Genomic DNA, 6245 nt, shown 5'->3' with positions numbered 1-6245 from the left:
ACAGCTCATGCGCATGGGAGAATATGATCGAAGCCTTGTTCTCCGAAGAGAACACGTCGGCTGAAAGTAGATAAACTTGGCAAAATAGTTTTTGAGCCATTACTCAGGAAAGAAGCGACAAAATTTCGGAATAGGTTCCATCACCTCAGAATGCCGAGGTAATAGAACCTAGGGGGCAGTTGTGGGGATATATTTTCTGTATACCAACACGTGGCATGGTGACGCCGACGTGTCAGCCGAGGTGCCACGTGCCCTGGTAGTTAAGCCGAGGTAATCTCGGAGAAGCCGAGGTAATCTCGGAGAAGCCGAGGTCATCTCTGAAGATATCGGAATCCGAGATATGGGGCAAGAGTCCTAAGGCACAAAGGGGACTGAATTAAGATAAGGATAAAACTTTCAAGGAGTTTATCTATATCACTTAAAAGAGTCCAGAGTAAACAGTGAACTAGAATTCATAGAAGTCATACTTCTAGTGGGACTTGGATTGAGTATATTATAAAAGAGAGGCACCCCCATGGGTCTAAGGTATGTAACTTATACTTTGAGTATTCAATTTAGTACTTGATTATCTTTGAGAGATATACTGACTTGATCGTCGGAGTGCCCCCGGGTGGAAGAACCACCGCCGGAGCTTTTTCTTTCTGTTTCAGGTTACTTTAGCCATCTATTCTGCTTGTGCTCTCCAGCTGATCACTAAACGGGCAGTGTGGTTAGATTTTCACCCACACAACATCTAAGGGTCTATTTTTTTATTTCATATTAGAGTTTGATGTTGATATTAAAATTTGTAATGATGACTTTCTTGAAACATGAAAATGACATTAAAAAAGAGGAAAATATTGATTTTTCTATTCCATAAAAAATATATATAAGTGAAATACTTACCCCGATTAAAAGGTTGAATTTCATGATTTCCAAAAGAGAATCTCTGATGTGTTTGTGGAGAAGCCTGGTGAATGCCACTAGATTCATCTGTCACCTCATTTATACAATAAAATTCACATGAGTATGATAAATTTAGAAAAGGATAACATATGATAAATTAATACATCATTTAGATACAAGTATTCGTTTTTTTCATGTTATGAACATTCTTAGAATTATCAATACAATAATAAAAACATAATTTGTGCATTTCTTTGCCTAATTCTCATATAGGTATATGTATATATGTGTATAGATGTAATTAATCATACCATTTGCTAAATGGTTATGAATTCTTGTGCACAACAGGGCTAGCTGTCAATTGAAAAAGGAGACAAAAAAATAGTTTCATTGCAAATCCTACAAGATATGCATTTGCAGGGAAAATAAATCATTTGGTTCTCCAGTTTTATTCAATGAAAAATATGCAACTAACTTCTGAACAGTAAAGGGAAGAAGGAAAAACTACACATACCAATGAAGTCCATTGTGACACGAAATATTTGCATTATGTTCATTGAATTATTAATGCATTTCCCCCCAGATTTTGTTGTAAGGTATACCATTATGACAGAAATTAGGAATCCACTTAAGCAATCATGGGCATATATTGAACTTCTTTGCCGAGCCCAGACCTACACCATCAACAACAGAAACTAATTTTCCATCTAAACACTAGGACCTATTGCACCAAAATTTAAAATTGCCAAGGTATTGGGAATACATACTTTCAGCAAAATCAAAGCCTCTCCTAGTTCTTTCCATCCAAGGAAAGTTCTTCTGACAAATTCTGTATTATCCTCTAGAAACAAGTCCTCTAGTATACTACTATTGCACTTAGGCGTAGCTTGAAGAACACCCCCTTGTAAAAATTCAGAAAATACTGTTAGTTACATCACCATGGAGCTCAAAAATAGCAATGTACCAAAATTGGTGGCTACAAACTACCTTGATTCAGAGCACGAACATTGTTTCGCTCCATGTTCAACTTTGAAACATTAAATACAGTTGTAGCTGTGGGAATTATTCTCATCACAAAAATAGGAGATTCAACCACCTTCAAATCTGTAGTAGCAACGAGAAATTTCCTTTCAGTTACAACATAGGAATAAGAATAAGGATAAGTGGCCTGTAAGCAAAATTTTCAACTCTTACATCACAATAAAAGCTACATAGTTTGATGTTGATATTACAAAAAGGTTTTCATTAAGATTTAAGACTATAAAGTGCTCAGTTAGCAAAATATTTGCCAAACAATTTGTGTCACTTCACACTGCTTGGCTGTCAACAAAGACTTTGTTGATGTGCTTGTTAGGATTACTGCTCTGTTCTTTTAAAGCCATGGAGAACTTATGCCTATGACATGTGGAACTTTTATGAATCGTGTTGTGGCTTCTGTGGTCTCCTTTAAACCAGTGGGTTTTGGAGATTCTGTGAAGGCTGAAGTGGTTGCCGTTCATAAGGGCTTGCCTAAAACATTTTAATAGGTTGGAGTACTATGACAAAGTGGCATCTTTGGCCCTTTCAGACATGGTCGTACAATTGTTAACTTTAAATATTTCTCACTCCATTATAGGTGGATTAAGATAATATTTGTAAGTGTCAACTAGTCAACAAAAAATAGAGAATTATTGGCAGAAAGAAAGAAATGTTGTCTCACTTCTTTTCTATACTGATTGAAATTGCGTTGCTGTGTTAGAACATAGTTGTGCACAGATTAAGCAAGGAAGCTTCAAAACCTTGACAACTTTCTTACCACCCTAGGATTTAAATTTTAAGGCGGATATTTTTGCTACAGGAAGCCCACTGGCCTCTATTAAGCTCAATTGAAGATTTTGTGATTTTAGGGTTAACCTAGTGCATATTGAGGGGGGAGAACCGGTATAGCATATGGTTAATCAATAAAAACCATCTATTCAAATGACAACATCAATTATTAGTTACATTAAGGGAAACTTCCTCTTTCATTTATAGTAGGTCACACTATCAATGGACTAATCTCAAACTCACCCATTGATGAAGCTAAACTTTGAATAATGCTATGTTATATGGACTCTTCAATTTCGTTGAAGTGCCCATGTCAATATAAAATGAGGGTACAAGTACAGGACATGATTTTGATCCTTTTGTTTTGAAAAGGATACTTCTTATTTTTTTTTCTTTTTTTGAGGAAAAATGAAATAAAATTTGGAGTAAAATCATTACATTCTATATTTTGCAGTACCAATACATAAAAAATATAGTAAAATTATCATATTACATACAAATGATATTTTATAGTAAAAATATAGATTGGGTCTTTCTTATGGTTGGTGAAAATAAATTGTTTTATTTTTTTCTCTCTTTTTTTCCAATCACTAATCTTGATAAGTGATGCTCTTGGATCCATCCGAAAACCAGAGCAAAATGTTCATACGGATTTTTCATGAAATAGCCTCAAAGGAAAGGCCCATAGAGAAAACAAATGACATGAAACAGTTGAAAAGTGTGATATGCAGCACCACAAAGTGAAATTAGTAATCAAAACAAGTATTAAACTTGGAACACACTAGAGAAAAATGCAGAGAAATCAGTTGTCGAAAAGAGCACGAAAATTAAATGGGAGTTAGCTTCACCTGATCATAGTTGAGGTTTTCTACAGAATGGTCTACAGCAGCAATAGTCCCAACTTGTTGCCCACGAAAATAAACCAATGAATGCCTTAAAGACTCCCATGCCTCGAAGACTATGGGATGTGTCTCAACTCTACTTATTCTAGGGCTACCAATTCTAGATTTTCTACCCGGAGAATAAACACTGTCGATATGATCAAACACATGTGAGGCGGCATTTTCAAAACTTCTGAATAAATGGCATGGCGGTGATAAAGAGATCGACATCTCACTGAAGGACCTCTCATCGAAGGATTGATTCCTCTCTATGTTAATAGATCTCGGCTTGTCCAATAACTTCCACAAATCAATATCTTCAATTTCGAATAGTGAGTATCCCCCATCAAGATGTTTTATATGTCCATTTTGAGATGTATCCATTGGAGAAGGAGACATTACCAAATTTTTCATTGATTTTTTAAACTGTCCAATAAGAATTTATGGCTATAAAGGTCTGCATTAGATCAACAAGATTCAAAATCAGATAGCAAACAAAATTGCCACAAGTTACACACTCAACCCATAAAAACTTTGTAATGCGTGTGTACAACAACAATAAGTCCAAGAAAAAACCAATCGCAGAATTGAACACTAAAAATGCAAAAAATTTCAGAGGCGGGTCCAGACAAAAAATCTTATAAAATCACGTCCATTGATATATTTTGTGTGTTTGATTATGTGTTCCTAACTGTATTCGCACAACAATACTATTTACCCAGAAAAATCCTCTCGCCACAGATGTAATCACCTTCGCATTCCATCGTGGATTCAACAAAACAATTGCAAAATATAAGAATGTCCTGTTTATTTAAATGAAATGAAATCAGATGAAATCGTCAAAATATATTCAGATAGACAGAAAGATATAAGAAATTAGACCGCACCAGGAACACCGACGAATCGGAGAGTCTCTTTAATCATGTGAATCTGAGCAGACCGATGTTCTTGAAGCTGAAAGCTTCGAGCCTGCTATTAATGGCTGCGGTGGTCCCTGAGCAACTCCTTCGCCACTGGAATGAGAGCAGCAGAGGGAAAGCCAACGGAGTGAGAAACAAAAGAGTGAGGCTCCTTAACCCCGTCGCTCGACGCCATCGTCTGCTGTGCTCACAGTCGCGGGAGAGAGAGAGATGAGGATTTTTTGTTCAAAAATTAGGGATTTGAGATTTGGGGATTTTTGGTCAGGGGGGAAAAACGAGCGGGAATCAGATTTTGTGTTTTTTTTTTTCATTTTTTTTTTCTGCCACATCAAGCATAACTGGGTACGGTTTGATAACATTTATATTTTTAATTAATGTTTATAAAAATTTTATAAATTAATTTTTATTTATTTTTTAAAAAATGTATAAATTACAAATGCGTTTGAACAAAATATTTTAAAAAAATTAAAAATATAAACTAAAAAATATGTTTATCCAGGTCTAAAATATTTATATTTATTTTTTTATTATTTATGACAATGAGATCATACACATTTTAATTGAAAAAAAAAATTAATTGAAAAAATTTTTATTTGAAAAAAAATATTTAAAAAGATAATTTAAAAAATAATTTAAAAAAATTGTTAGTCAAATTTTTAGATTTCTGTTTAAAAATCAACGTAAAACTCATTTTTTGAGAGAGATGAGTGAAAGAGAGAGAAAAGATAGATGAGCGAGAGACGCAGAGAGAGAGAGAGAGAGAGAGAGACCCATTTCATTTTTTGACTTTTTTCTCTTTCAACAACAATGGGCTCAAAGAAAAAAATGAGTGTAAATGAGAGAAATGAACGATTGAGAGAGAAGAGAGATGAGGGAGAGAGATAGAGATAAAAATAAAAATAAAAATAAAAAAGAGAAACAAGATGAGCGAGAGAGAGAGAAAGACAGCAAAAAGAGATGAACAAGAGATATAGAGAGAGAAGGAGAGAGAAGAAAGATGAGTAAGAGAGATGAGAGAGCTAGAGAGAATAATGATGAGTGAGAGACAGAGAGAGACACACACACACACAGAGCAAAAAAAAAAAAGAAAAAAGATGAGCGAGAGATAGACAAAGAGAGAGAGAGAAACAGCAAAAAGAGATGAACAAGAGATATAGAGAGAGAGACATAGAAAGAGAAAGAAAGCGAGAGAGAGAAGAAAGATGAGCAAGAGCGATAGAGAACAGAGAGAGATGAGAGAGCCAGGGAGAAGAGTGATGAGTGTGTGTGTGTGTGTGTGAGAGAGAGAGAGAGGCCCATTTCATTTTTTGACTTTTTTCTCTTTCGACAAGTGATTAAGAGAAATGAGAGATGAGCAATTGAGAGAGAGAGAGAGAGAAAGAGAGAGAGAGAGAGAGAGAGAAAAGATTGATAATCAAGAGGGAGATCGGTAAATCAATAAGAGGGGATGGAGAAAGTGAGCAACGCAAGCACAGTGTGGGACAGAGAGAGAGAGAGAGAGAGAGAAAGACACAGATAGAAAGACAAAGAGTGGTGAGTAGGGGTAATGAAAAAAAAAAATATTTTTTATTTTTTTTAGTTACTAAAGTTGAAATTTTATTTGTTTCATATTTATTTTAATGATTTTTTTTTTTTTTTTTGTAGAAGTAAGGGTAATATTTTAATGAAAAATATTTTCCATTAAAATAAAGTTAATTTTTTTTGTCAATGAAAAATATTTTTCTACGGCCCTTTTTTTTTTTTTGGTTACAAA

At 34.6% G+C, this 6245-nt stretch overlaps 1 non-coding gene across 1 annotated transcript; it reads right to left on the bottom strand.

The window, feature by feature from the left end:
- Window positions 1-1399: 1399 nt before the first annotated feature.
- Window positions 1400-6035, bottom strand: LOC114265986 (uncharacterized). Its single transcript, XR_014344983.1, has 6 exons — window positions 4460-6035; window positions 4324-4375; window positions 3540-4029; window positions 1873-1989; window positions 1653-1786; window positions 1400-1559 (listed from the first exon to the last, which is right to left on the bottom strand). It is a non-coding gene; the product is annotated as an uncharacterized LOC114265986 (transcript).
- Window positions 6036-6245: the final 210 nt, after the last annotated feature.

Source organism: Camellia sinensis, chromosome 11 (assembly GCF_055761805.1).
Source record: "Camellia sinensis isolate YWXY chromosome 11, ASM5576180v1, whole genome shotgun sequence".
Taxonomy (NCBI): Eukaryota; Viridiplantae; Streptophyta; class Magnoliopsida; order Ericales; family Theaceae; genus Camellia; species Camellia sinensis.
The sequence above is the reverse complement of the archived record's forward strand: the minus strand, read 5'-3'. Positions and strand labels throughout refer to the sequence as shown.